The following is a 12,391-nucleotide window of genomic DNA, read 5'->3' as shown; positions in this document are numbered from 1 at the left end:
TGAATACAGAAGTTAAAAACCAGCTGTGATTGGGACGCAGGGGACCCTGGTGCCACTGAACCTTCTGCACTGTGAACCTGCTGAACTATTGACAGCTGCGCTTTTGATATGTAGGGTCGAAACCTTTATCTCGGCCCCTCTATCACGATTTGTTGAAGATGCTGTGATTTCCTGCTTTACCGATTTACTGCGATTTAGCCACCTTCAGGCAATTAGTGCAAGCAACGGAAAATAGATCTTACCGATAATTTACAGAAACTGTTGACATCGTTTTTGATACGGTGCTTGGGAAAAAAAAGTCCAAAAATGTATCCACCTCGCAAAATACACTTGTCAGAAGTGGGATTTGAACCCACACCTCCAAGGGAGGCTGCGACCTGAACGCAGCGCCTTAGACCACTCGGCCATCCTGACACTCTTCACACCTCCCTCATGGCTCAATTTCGAGCGTATAAACCAAAATGAGTGCCATGTACTGAGTGAATGTTGTTTAATGTCCTCTGTATTTTCAATTCCAGACCTTCCTGCTCAGGGAAACAGTGGGATCTGAAGCTGATGAAGGAGAGAGGATGGATCATCCTGACAGTGGATCCGGTGGTGACTGCTACTAATTCTCAATCATCGACTACATGGGGTGTGGACATGCAGAAGTTTGAGCCAGTGCACATGGCCGGTGGTGACTGCTACTAATTCTCAATCATCTACTACAACGGGTGTGGACATGCAGAATTTGGAGCCAGTTCAAGATTCAGATCAGGAGGTGCCTGGCTCCATACCAATCAACTCAGTGCCTCTGAGACAAGGACTTGAACGGTACAGTTTGAGTCCTCGACCGCCATGCTCAACGCGGCTGCAAGGATTCGGGGTGGATTGACTGAATGTGGCATTTCTTGTTGTGTACTATTCTTGTATACTGGTTTAGTATAGTATCTTTTTTTTTAGGAGCTATTTTTGTTTTGTGTTGGTTTAGGAGAAATGTTGTGTTCGTCATGGGCACGCCTATGATGCACACCAAGGGAGGTAGGGAGTGTTAGTCTCCCCCGAGTTTTGGAGTTGGATGGTAGGCGCGGTGACGTGGAACCGGAGAGAATAAAAGGTCAGGGAAGGTGTTCCTCGTGGCCAATGATTCTATATTATTCTCTGTGTATTTATTAAAACTTATTTGCGAAACAGGCACTGTGTGTGCACGATGCAACACACCCCTCCCATGCCCAGAATACAGAAGTTAAAAACCAGCTGTGATTGGGACGCAGGGGACCCTGGTGCCACTGAACCTTCTGCACTGTGAACCTGCTGAACTATGGACAGCTGTGCTTTTGATATGTAGGGTCGAAACCTTTATCTCGGCCCCTCTATCACCATTTGTTGAAGATGCTGTGATTTCCTGCTTTACCGATTTACTGCGATTTAGCCAACTTCAGGCAATTAGTGCAAGCAACGGACAATAGATCTTATCGATAATTTACAGAAACTGTTGCCATTGTTTTTGATAAGGGTGCTTGGAAAAAAAAGTCCAAAAGTGTATCCACCTTGCAAAGACACTTGTCAGAAGAGGGGTTTGAACCCATGTCTCCAAGGAAGACTGTGACCTGAATGCAGCACCTTAGACCACCCGGCCATCCTGACTCTCTCGACACCAGACTGATGGCTCAATTTCCAGCTTATAAACCAAAATGAGTGCCATGTACTGAGTGAATGTTATTTAATGTCCTCTGTATTTTCAATTCCAGACCTTCCTGCTCAGGGAAACAGTGGGATCTGAAGCTGATGAAGGAGAGAGGATGGACCATCCTGACAGTGGACCCTGTGGTGACTGCTACTAATTCTCAATCATCTACTACATGGGGTATGGACTTGCAGAATTTTGAGCCAGTGCATATGGCCAGTGGTGACTGCTACTAATTCTCAATCATCTACTACAGGGGGTGTGGACATGCAGAATTTGGAGCCAGTTCAAGATTCAGATCAGGAGGTGCCTGGCTCCATACCAATCAACTCAGTGCCTCTGAGACAAGGACTTGAACGGTACAGTTTGAGTCCTCGACCGCCATGCTCAACGCGGCTGCAAGGATTCGGGGTGGATTGACTGAATGTGGCATTTCTTGTTGCGTACTCTTCTTGTATACTGGTTTAGTATAGTATCTTTTTTTTGAGCAGCTATGTTTGTTTTGTATTGGTTAAGGAGAAATGTTGTGTTCGTCATGGGCACGCCTATGATGCTCACCAAGGGAGGTAGGGAGTGTTAGTCTCCCCCGAGTTTTGGAGTTGGATGGTAGGCGCGGTGACGTGGAACCGGAGAGAATAAAAGGTCAGGGAAGGTGTTCCTCGTGGCCAATGACTCTATATTATTCTCTGTGTATTTATTAAAACTTATTTGCGAAACAGGCACTGTGTGTGCACGATGCAACACACCCCTCCCATGCCCTGAATACAGAAGTTAAAAACCAGCTGTGATTGGGACGCAGGGGACCCTGGTGCCACTGAACCTTCTGCACTGTGAACCTGCTGAACTATTGACAGCTGTGCTTTTGATATGTAGGGTCGAAACCTTTATCTCGGCCCCTCTATCACGATTTGTTGAAGATGCTGTGATTTCCTGCTTTACCGATTTACTGCGATTTAGCCAACTTCAGGCAATTAGTGCAAGCAACGGACAATAGATCTTATCGATAATTTACAGAAACTGTTGACATTGTTTTTGATAAGGGTGCTTGGAAAAAAAAAGTCAAAAAATTTATCCACCTCGCAAAATACACTTGTCAGAAGAGGGGTTTGAACCCACGTCTCCAAGGGAGACTGTGACCTGAATGCAGCACCTTAGACCACCCGGCCATCCTGACACTCTTGACAACAGACTGATGGCTCAATTTCCAGCTTATAAACCAAAATGAGTGCCATGTACTGAGTGAATTTTATTTAATGTCCTCTGTATTTTCAATTCCAGACCTTCCTGCTCAGGGACACAGTGGGATCTGAAGCTGTTGAAGGAGAGAGGATGGATCATCCTGACAGTGGACCCTGTGGTGACTGCTACTAATTCTCAATCATCTACTACATGGGGTGTGGACTTGCAGAATTTTGAGCCAGTGCATATGGCCTGTGGTGACTGCTACTAATTCTCAATCATCTACTACAGGGGGTGTGGACATGCAGAATTTGGAGCCAGTTCAAGATTCAGATCAGGAGGTGCCTGGCTCCATACCAATCAACTCAGTGCCTCTGAGACAAGGACTTGAAGGGTACAATTTGAGTCCTCGACCGCCATGCTCAACGCGGCTGCAAGGATTCGGGGTGGATTGACTGAATGTGGTATTTATTGTTGTGTACTATTCTTGTATACTGGATTAGTATAGTATCTTTTTTTTGAGCAGCTATGTTTGTTTTGTATTGGTTAAGGAGAAATGTTGTGTTCGTCATGGGCACACCTATGATGCACACCAAGGAAGGTAGGGAGTGTTAGTCTCCCCCGAGTTTTGGAGTTGGATGGTAGGCGCAGTGACGTGGAACCGGAGAGAATAAAAGGTCAGGGAAGGTGTTCCTCGTGGCCAATGACTCTATATTATTCTCTGTGTATTTATTAAAACTTATCTGCGAAACAGGCACCATGTGTGCACGATGCAACACACCCCTCCCATGCCCTGAATACAGAAGTTAAAAACCAGCTGTGATTGGCACGCAGGGGACCCTGGTGCCACTGAACCTTCTGCACTGTGAACCTGCTGAACTATTGACAGCTGCGCTCTTGATATGTAGGGTCGAAACCTTTATCTCTGCCCCTCTATCACGATTTGTTGAAGATGCTGTGATTTCCCGCTTTACCGATTTACTGCGATTTAGCCAACTTCAGGAAATTAGTGCAAGCAATGGACAATAGATCTTATCGATAATTTACAGAAACTGTTGACATTGTTTTTGATACGGGTGCTTGGAAAAAAAAAGTCCAAAAATGTATCCACCTCGCAAAAGACACTTGTCAGAAGTGGGATTCGAACCCACACCTCCAAAGGAGACTGCGACCTGAACGCAGCGCCTTAGACCACTCGGCCATCCTGACACTGCACTGATGGCTCAATTTCCAGCTTATAAACCAAAATGAGTGCCATGTACTGAGTGAATGTTGTTTAATGTCCTCTGTATTTTCAATTCCAGACCTTCCTGCTCAGGGAAACAGTGGGATCTGAAGCTGATGAAGGAGAGAGGATGGATCATCCTGACAGTGGATCCGGTGGTGACTGCTACTAATTCTCAATCATATACTACATGGGGTGTGGACATGCTGAATTTTGAGCCAGTGCACATGGCCGGTGGTGACTGCTACTAATTCTCAATCATCTACTACAGGGGGTGTGGACATGCAGAATTTGGAGCCAGTTCAAGATTCAGATCAGGAAGTGCCTGGCTCCATACCAATCAACTCAGTGCCTCTGAGACAAGGACTTGAACGGTACAGTTTGAGTCCTCGACCGCCATGCTCAACGCGGCCGCAAGGATTCGGGGTGGATTGACTGAATGTGGCATTTCTTGTTGTGTACTATTCTTGTATACTGGTTTAGTATAGTATCTTTTTTTTGAGCAGCTATGTTTGTTTTGTATTGGTTAAGGAGAAATGTTGTGTTCGTCATGGGCACGCCTATGATGCACACCAAGGGAGGTAGGGAGTGTTAGTCTCCCCCGAGTTTTGGAGTTGGATGGTAGGCGCGGTGACGTGGAACCGGAGAGAATAAAAGGTCAGGGAAGGTGTTCCCCCGTGGCCAATGACTCTATATTATTCTCTGTGTATTTATTAAAACTTATTTGCAAAACAGGCACTGTGTGTGCACGATGCAACACACCCCTCCCATGCCCTGAATACAGAAGTTAAAAACCAGCTGTGATTGGGACGCAGGGGACCCTGGTGCCACTGAACCTTCTGCACTGTGAACCTGCTGAACTATTGACAGCTGCGCTTTTGATATGTAGGGTCGAAACCTTTATCTCGGCCCCTCTATCACGATTTGTTGAAGATGCTGTGATTTCCTGCTTTACCGATTTACTGCGATTTAGCCAACTTCAGGCAATTAGTGCAAGCAAGGGAAAATAGATCTTACCGATAATTTACAGAAACTGTTGACATTGTTTTTGATACGGTGCTTGGGAAAAAAAAGTCAAAAAATGTATCCACCTCGCAAAATACACTTGTCAGTAGTGGGATTTGAACCCACACCTCCAAGGGAGGCTGCGACCTGAACGCAGCGCCTTAGACCACTCGGCCATCCTGACACTCTTCACACCTCCCTCATGGCTCAATTTCGAGCGTATAAACCAAAATGAGTGCCATGTACTGAGTGAATGTTGTTTAATGTCCTCTGTATTTTCAATTCCAGACCTTCCTGCTCAGGGAAACAGTGGGATTTGAAGCTGATGAAGGAGAGAGGATGGATCATCCTGACAGTGAATCCGGTGGTGACTGCTACTAATTCTCAATCATCGACTACATGGGGTGTGGACATGCAGAAGTTTGAGCCAGTGCACATGGCCGGTGGTGACTGCTACTAATTCTCAATCATCTACTACAAGGGGTGTGGACATGCAGAATTTGGAGCCAGTTCAAGATTCAGATCAGGAGGTGCCTGGCTCCATACCAATCAACTCAGTGCCTCTGAGACAAGGACTTGAACGGTACAGTTTGAGTCCTCGACCGCCATGCTCAACGCGGCTGCAAGGATTCGGGGTGGATTGACTGAATGTGGCATTTCTTGTTGTGTACTATTCTTGTATACTGGATTAGTATAGTATCTTTTTTTTTAGCAGCTATGTTTGTTTTGTATTGGTTAAGGAGAAATGTTGTGTTCGTCATGGGCACGCCTATGATGCACACCAAGGGAGGTAGGGAGTGTTAGTCTCCCCCGAGTTTTGGAGTTGGATGGTAGGCGCGGTGACGTGGAACCGGAGAGAATAAAAGGTCAGGGAAGGTGTTCCTCGTGGCCAATGACTCTGTATTATTCTCTGTGTATTTATTAAAACTTATCTGCGAAACAGGCACCGTGTGTGCACGATGCAACACACCCCTCCCATGCCCTCAATAAAGAAGTTAAAAACCAGCTGTGATTGGGACGCAGGGGACCCTGGTGCCACTGAACCTTCTGCACTGTGAACCTGCTGAACTATTGACAGCTGCGCTCTTGATATGTAGGGTCGAAACCTTTATCTCTGCCCCTCTATCACGATTTGTTGAAGATGCTGTGATTTCCCGCTTTACCTATTTACTGCGATTTAGCCAACTTCAGGAAATTAGTGCAAGCAACGGACAATAGATCTAATTGATAATTTACAGAAACTGTTGACATTGTTTTTGATACGGGTGCTTGGAAAAAAAAGTCAAAAAATGTATCCACCTCGCAAAAGACCCTTGTCAGAAGTGGGATTCGAACCCACGCCTCCAAAGGAGACTGCGACCTGAACGCAGCGCCTTAGACCACTCGGCCATCCTGACACTTTTGACACTGCACTGATGGCTCAATTTCCAGCTTATAAACCAAAATGAGTGCTTGTACTGAGTGAATGTTGTTTAATGTCCTCTGTATTTTCAATTCCAGACCTTCCTGCTCAGGGAAACAGTGGGATCTGAAGCTGATGAAGGAGAGAGGATGGATCATCCTGACAGTGGATCCGGTGGTGACTGCTACTAATTCTCAATCATCTACTACATGGGGTGTGGACATGCTGAATTTTGAGCCAGTGCACATGGCCGGTGGCGACTGCTACTAATTCTCAATCATCTACTACAGGGGGTGTGGACATGCAGAATTTGGAGCCAGTTCAAGATTCAGATCAGGAGGTGCCTGGCTCCATACCAATCAACTCAGTGCCTCTGAGACAAGGACTTGAACGGTACAGTTTGAGTCCTCGACGGCCATGCTCAACGCGGCTGCAAGGATTCGGGGTGGATTGACTGAATGTGGCATTTCTTGTTGTGTACTATTCTTGTATACTGGTTTAGTATAGTATCTTTTTTTTGAGCAGCTATGTTTGTTTTGTATTGGTTAAGGAGAAATGTTGTGTTCGTCATGGGCACGCCTATGATGCACACCAAGGGAGGTAGGGAGTGTTAGTCTCCCCTGAGTTTTAGAGTTGGATGGTAGGAGCGGTGACGTGGAACCGGAGAGAATAAATGGTCAGGGAAGGTGTTCCTCGTGGCCAATGACTCTATATTATTCTCTGTGTATTTAATAAAACTTATCTGCGAAACAGGCACTGTGTGTGCACGATGCAACACACCCCTCCCATCCCCTGAATACAGAAGTTAAAAACCAGCTGTGATTGGGACGCAGGGGACCCTGGTGCCACTGAACCTTCTGCACTGTGAACCTGCTGAACTATTGACAGCTGCGCTTTTGATATGTAGGGTCGAAACCTTTATCTCTGCCCCTCTATCACGATTTGTTGAAGATGCTGTGATTTCCTGCTTTACCGATTTACTGCGATTTAGCCAACTTCAGGCAATTAGTGCAAGCAACGGAAAATAGATCTTATCGATAATTTACAGAAACTGTTGACATTGTTTTTGATACGGTGCTTGGGAAAAAAAAGTCAAAAAATTTATCCACCTCGCAAAAAACACTTGTCAGAAGTGGGATTTGAACCCACACCTCCAAGGGAGGCTGCGACCTGAACGCAGCGCCTTAGACCACTCGGCCATCCTGACACTCTTTACAGCTCGCTCATGGCTCAATTTCGAGCGTATAAACCAAAATGAGTGCCATGTACTGAGTGAATGTTGTTTAATGTCCTCTGTATTTTCAATTCCAGACCTTCCTGCTCAGGGAAACAGTGGGATCTGAAGCTGATGAAGGAGAGAGGATGGATCATCCTGACAGTGAATCCGGTGGTGACTGCTACTAATTCTCAATCATCGACTACATGGGGTGTGGACATGCAGAAGTTTGAGCCAGTGCACATGGCCGGTGGTGACTGCTACTAATTCTCAATCATCTACTACAAGGGGTGTGGACATGCAGAATTTGGAGCCAGTTCAAGATTCAGATCAGGAGGTGCCTGGCTCCATACCAATCAACTCAGTGCCTCTGAGACAAGGACTTGAACGGTACAGTTTGAGTCCTCGACCGCCATGCTCAACGCGGCTGCAAGGATTCGGGGTGGATTGACTGAATGTGGCATTTCTTGTTGTGTACTATTCTTGTATACTGGATTAGTATAGTATCTTTTTTTTGAGCAGCTATGTTTGTTTTGTATTGGTTAAGGAGAAATGTTGTGTTCGTCATGGGCACGCCTATGATGCACACCAAGGAAGGTAGGGAGTGTTAGTCTCCCCCGAGTTTTGGAGTTGGATGGTAGGCGCGGTGACGTGGAACCGGAGAGAATTAAAGGTCAGGGAAGGTGTTCCTCGTGGCCAATGACTCTATATTATTCTCTGTGTATTTATTAAAACTTATCTGCGAAACAGGCACCGTGTGTGCACGATGCAACACACCCCTCCCATGCCCTGAATACAGAAGTTAAAAACCAGCTGTGATTGGGACGCAGGGGACCCTGGTGCCACTGGACCTTCTGCACTGTGAACCTGCTGAACTATTGACAGCTGCGCTCTTGATATGTAGGGTAGAAACCTTTATCTCTGCCCCTCTATCACGATTTGTTGAAGATGCTGTGATTTCCCGCTTTACCGATTTACTGCGATTTAGCCAACTTCAGGAAATTAGTGCAAGCAACGGACAATAGATCTTATCGATAATTTACAGAAACTGTTGTCATTGTTTTTGATACGGGTGCTTGGAAAAAAAAAGTCCAAAAATGTATCCACCTCTCAAAAGACACTTGTCAGAAGTGGGATTCAAACCCACGCCTCCAAAGGAGACTGCGACCTGAACGCAGCGCCTTAGACCACTCAGCCATCCTGACACTCTTGACACTGCACTGATGGCTCAATTTCCAGCTTATAAACCAAAATGAGTGCAATGTACTGAGTGAATGTTGTTTAATGTCCTCTGTATTTTCAATTCCAGACCTTCCTGCTCAGGGAAACAGTGGGATCTGAAGCTGATGAAGGAGAGAGGATGGATCATCCTGACAGTGGATCCGGTGGTGACTGCTACTAATTCTCAATCATCGACTACATGGGGTGTGGACATGCAGAAGTTTGAGCCAGTGCACATGGCCGGTGGCGACTGCTACTAATTCTCAATCATCTACTACAGGGGGTGTGGACATGCAGAATTTGGAGCCAGTTCAAGATTCAGATCAGGAGGTGCCTGGCTCCATACCAATCAACTCAGTGCCTCTGAGACAAGGCCTTGAACGGTACAGTTTGAGTCCTCGACCGCCATGCTCAACGCGGCTGCAAGGATTCGGGGTGGATTGACTGAATGTGGCATTTCTTGTTGTGTACTATTCTTGTATACTGGTTTAGTATAGTATCTTTTTTTTTAGCAGCTATGTTTGTTTTGTATTGGTTTAGGAGAAATGTTGTGTTCGTCATGGGCACGCCTATGATGCACACCAAGGGAGGTAGGGAGTGTTAGTCTCCCCCGAGTTTTGGAGTTGCATGGTAGGCGCGGTGACGTGGAACCGGAGAGAATAAAAGGTCAGGGAAGGTGTTCCTCGTGGCCAATGACTCTATATTATTCTCTGTGTATTTATTAAAACTTATTTGCGAAACAGGCACTGTGTGTGCACGATGCAACACACCCCTCCCATGCCCAGAATACAGAAGTTAAAAACCAGCTGTGATTGGGACGCAGGGGACCCTGGTGCCACTGAACCTTCTGCACTGTGAACCTGCTGAACTATGGACAGCTGTGCTTTTGATATGTAGGGTCGAAACCTTTATCTCGGCCCCTCTATCACCATTTGTTGAAGATGCTGTGATTTCCTGCTTTACCGATTTACTGCGATTTAGCCAACTTCAGGCAATTAGTGCAAGCAACGGACAATAGATCTTATCGATAATTTACAGAAACTGTTGCCATTGTTTTTGATAAGGGTGCTTGGAAAAAAAAGTCCAAAAATGTATCCACCTTGCAAAGACACTTGTCAGAAGAGGGGTTTGAACCCACGTCTCCAAAGAAGACTGTGACCTGAATGCAGCACCTTAGAACACCGGGCCATCCTGACACTCTCGACACCAGACTGATGGCTCAATTTCCAGCTTATAAACCAAAATGAGTGCCATGTACTGAGTGAATGTTATTTAATGTCCTCTGTATTTTCAATTCCAGACCTTCCTGCTCAGGGAAACAGTGGGATCTGAAGCTGATGAAGGAGATAGGATGGACCATCCTGACAGTGGACCCTGTGGTGACTGCTACTAATTCTCAATCATCTACTACATGGGGTATGGACTTGCAGAATTTTGAGCCAGTGCATATGGCCAGTGGTGACTGCTACTAATTCTCAATCATCTACTACAGGGGGTGTGGACATGCAGAATTTGGAGCCAGTTCAAGATTCAGATCAGGAGGTGCCTGGCTCCATACCAATCAACTCAGTGCCTCTGAGACAAGGACTTGAACGGTACAGTTTGAGTCCTCGACCGCCATGCTCAACGCGGCTGCAAGGATTCGGGGTGGATTGACTGAATGTGGTATTTATTGTTGTGTACTATTCTTGTATACTGGATTAGTATAGTATCTTTTTTTTGAGCAGCTATGTTTGTTTTGTATTGGTTAAGGAGAAATGTTGTGTTCGTCATGGGCACGCCCATGATGCACACCAAGGGAGGTAGGGAGTGTTAGTCTCCCCCGAGTTTTGGAGTTGGATGGTAGGTGCGGTGATGTGGAATCGGAGAGAATAAAAGGTAGGGGAAGGTGTTCCTCGTGGCCAAAGACTCCATATTATTCTTTGTGTATTTATTAAAACTTCTCTGCAAAACAGGCACTGTGTGTGCATGACGCAACACCCCCACCCCTCCCATCACCTGAATACAGAAGTTAAAAACCAGCTCTGATTGGGACGCAGGGGACCCTGCTGCCACTGAACCTTCTGCACTGTGAACCTGCTGAACTATTGACAGCTGCGCTTTTGATATGTAGGGTCGAAACCTTTAATTCGGCCCCTCTATCACGATTTGTTGAAGATGCTGTGATTTCCTGCTTTACCGATTTACTGCGATTTAGCCAACTTCAGGCAATTAGTGCACGCAACGGAAAATAGATCTTATCGATAATTTACAGAAACTGTTGACATTGTTTTTGATAAGGGTGCTTGAAAAAAAAAAGTCCAAAAATGTATCCACCTCGCAAAAGACACTCGTCAGAAGAGGGGTTTGAACCCACGTTTCCAAGGGAGGCTGCAACCTGAACGCAGCGCCTTAGACCACTCGGCCATCCTGACACTCTTCACACCACCCTCATGGCTCAATTTCGAGCGTATAAACCAAAATGAGTGCCATGTACTGAGTGAATGTTGTTTAATGTCCTCTGTATTTTCAATTCCAGACCTTCCTGCTCAGGGAAACAGTGGGATCTGAAGCTGATGAAGGAGATAGGATGGATCATCCTGACAGTGAATCCGGTGGTGACTGCTACTAATTCTCAATCATCGACTACATGGGGTGTGGACATGCAGAAGTTTGAGCCAGTGCACATGGCCGGTGGTGTCTGCTACTAATTCTCAATCATCTACTACAAGGGGTGTGGACATGCAGAATTTGGAGCCAGTTCAAGATTCAGATCAGGAGGTGCCTGGCTCCATACCAATCAACTCAGTGCCTCTGAGACAAGGACTTGAACGGTACAGTTTGAGTCCTCGACCGCCATGCTCAACGCGGCTGCAAGGATTCGGGGTGGATTGACTGAATGTGGCATTTCTTGTTGTGTACTATTCTTGTATACTGGATTAGTATAGTATCTTTTTTTTGAGCAGCTATGTTTGTTTTGTATTGGTTAAGGAGAAATGTTGTGTTCGTCATGGGCACGCCTATGATGCACACCAAGGGAGGTAGGGAGTGTTAGTCTCCCCTGAGTTTTAGAGTTGGATGGTAGGCGCAGTGACGTGGAACTGGAGAGAATAAATGGTCAGGGAAGGTGTTCCTCGTGGCCAATGACTCTATATTATTCTCTGTGTATTTATTAAAACTTATCTGCGAAACAGGCACCGTGTGTGCACGATGCAACACACCCCTCCCATGCCCTGAATACAGAAGTTAAAAACCAGCTGTGATTGGGACGCAGGGGACCCTGGTGCCACTGAACCTTCTGCACTGTGAACCTGCTGAACTATTGACAGCTGCGCTCTTGATATGTAGGGTCGAAACCTTTATCTCTGCCCCTCTATCACGATTTGTTGAAGATGCTGTGATTTCCCGCTTTACCGATTTACTGCGATTTAGCCAACTTCAGGAAATAAGTGCAAGCAACGGACAATAGATCTTATCGATAATTTACAGAAACTGTTG

The 12,391-nt window shown here is 46.0% G+C and overlaps 5 non-coding genes across 5 annotated transcripts; all 5 read right to left on the bottom strand.

The window, feature by feature from the left end:
- Positions 1–331: 331 nt before the first annotated feature.
- On the bottom strand, positions 332–414 carry TRNAL-CAG (transfer RNA leucine (anticodon CAG)). The gene has a single exon. It is a non-coding gene; the product is annotated as a tRNA-Leu (tRNA).
- A 3,557-nt stretch (positions 415–3,971) lies between these two features.
- Positions 3,972–4,054, bottom strand: TRNAL-CAG (transfer RNA leucine (anticodon CAG)). The gene has a single exon. It is a non-coding gene; the product is annotated as a tRNA-Leu (tRNA).
- Positions 4,055–6,389: 2,335 nt separating this feature from the next.
- TRNAL-CAG (transfer RNA leucine (anticodon CAG)) lies at positions 6,390–6,472 on the bottom strand. Its single transcript has one exon. It is a non-coding gene; the product is annotated as a tRNA-Leu (tRNA).
- Positions 6,473–7,601: 1,129 nt separating this feature from the next.
- Positions 7,602–7,684, bottom strand: TRNAL-CAG (transfer RNA leucine (anticodon CAG)). The gene has a single exon. It is a non-coding gene; the product is annotated as a tRNA-Leu (tRNA).
- Positions 7,685–8,815: 1,131 nt separating this feature from the next.
- TRNAL-CAG (transfer RNA leucine (anticodon CAG)) lies at positions 8,816–8,898 on the bottom strand. The gene has a single exon. It is a non-coding gene; the product is annotated as a tRNA-Leu (tRNA).
- Positions 8,899–12,391: the final 3,493 nt, after the last annotated feature.

This window comes from Pleurodeles waltl, unplaced genomic scaffold, assembly GCF_031143425.1.
Source record: "Pleurodeles waltl isolate 20211129_DDA unplaced genomic scaffold, aPleWal1.hap1.20221129 scaffold_39, whole genome shotgun sequence".
Classification (NCBI taxonomy): domain Eukaryota; kingdom Metazoa; phylum Chordata; class Amphibia; order Caudata; family Salamandridae; genus Pleurodeles; species Pleurodeles waltl.
The sequence above is the reverse complement of the archived record's forward strand: the minus strand, read 5'-3'. Positions and strand labels throughout refer to the sequence as shown.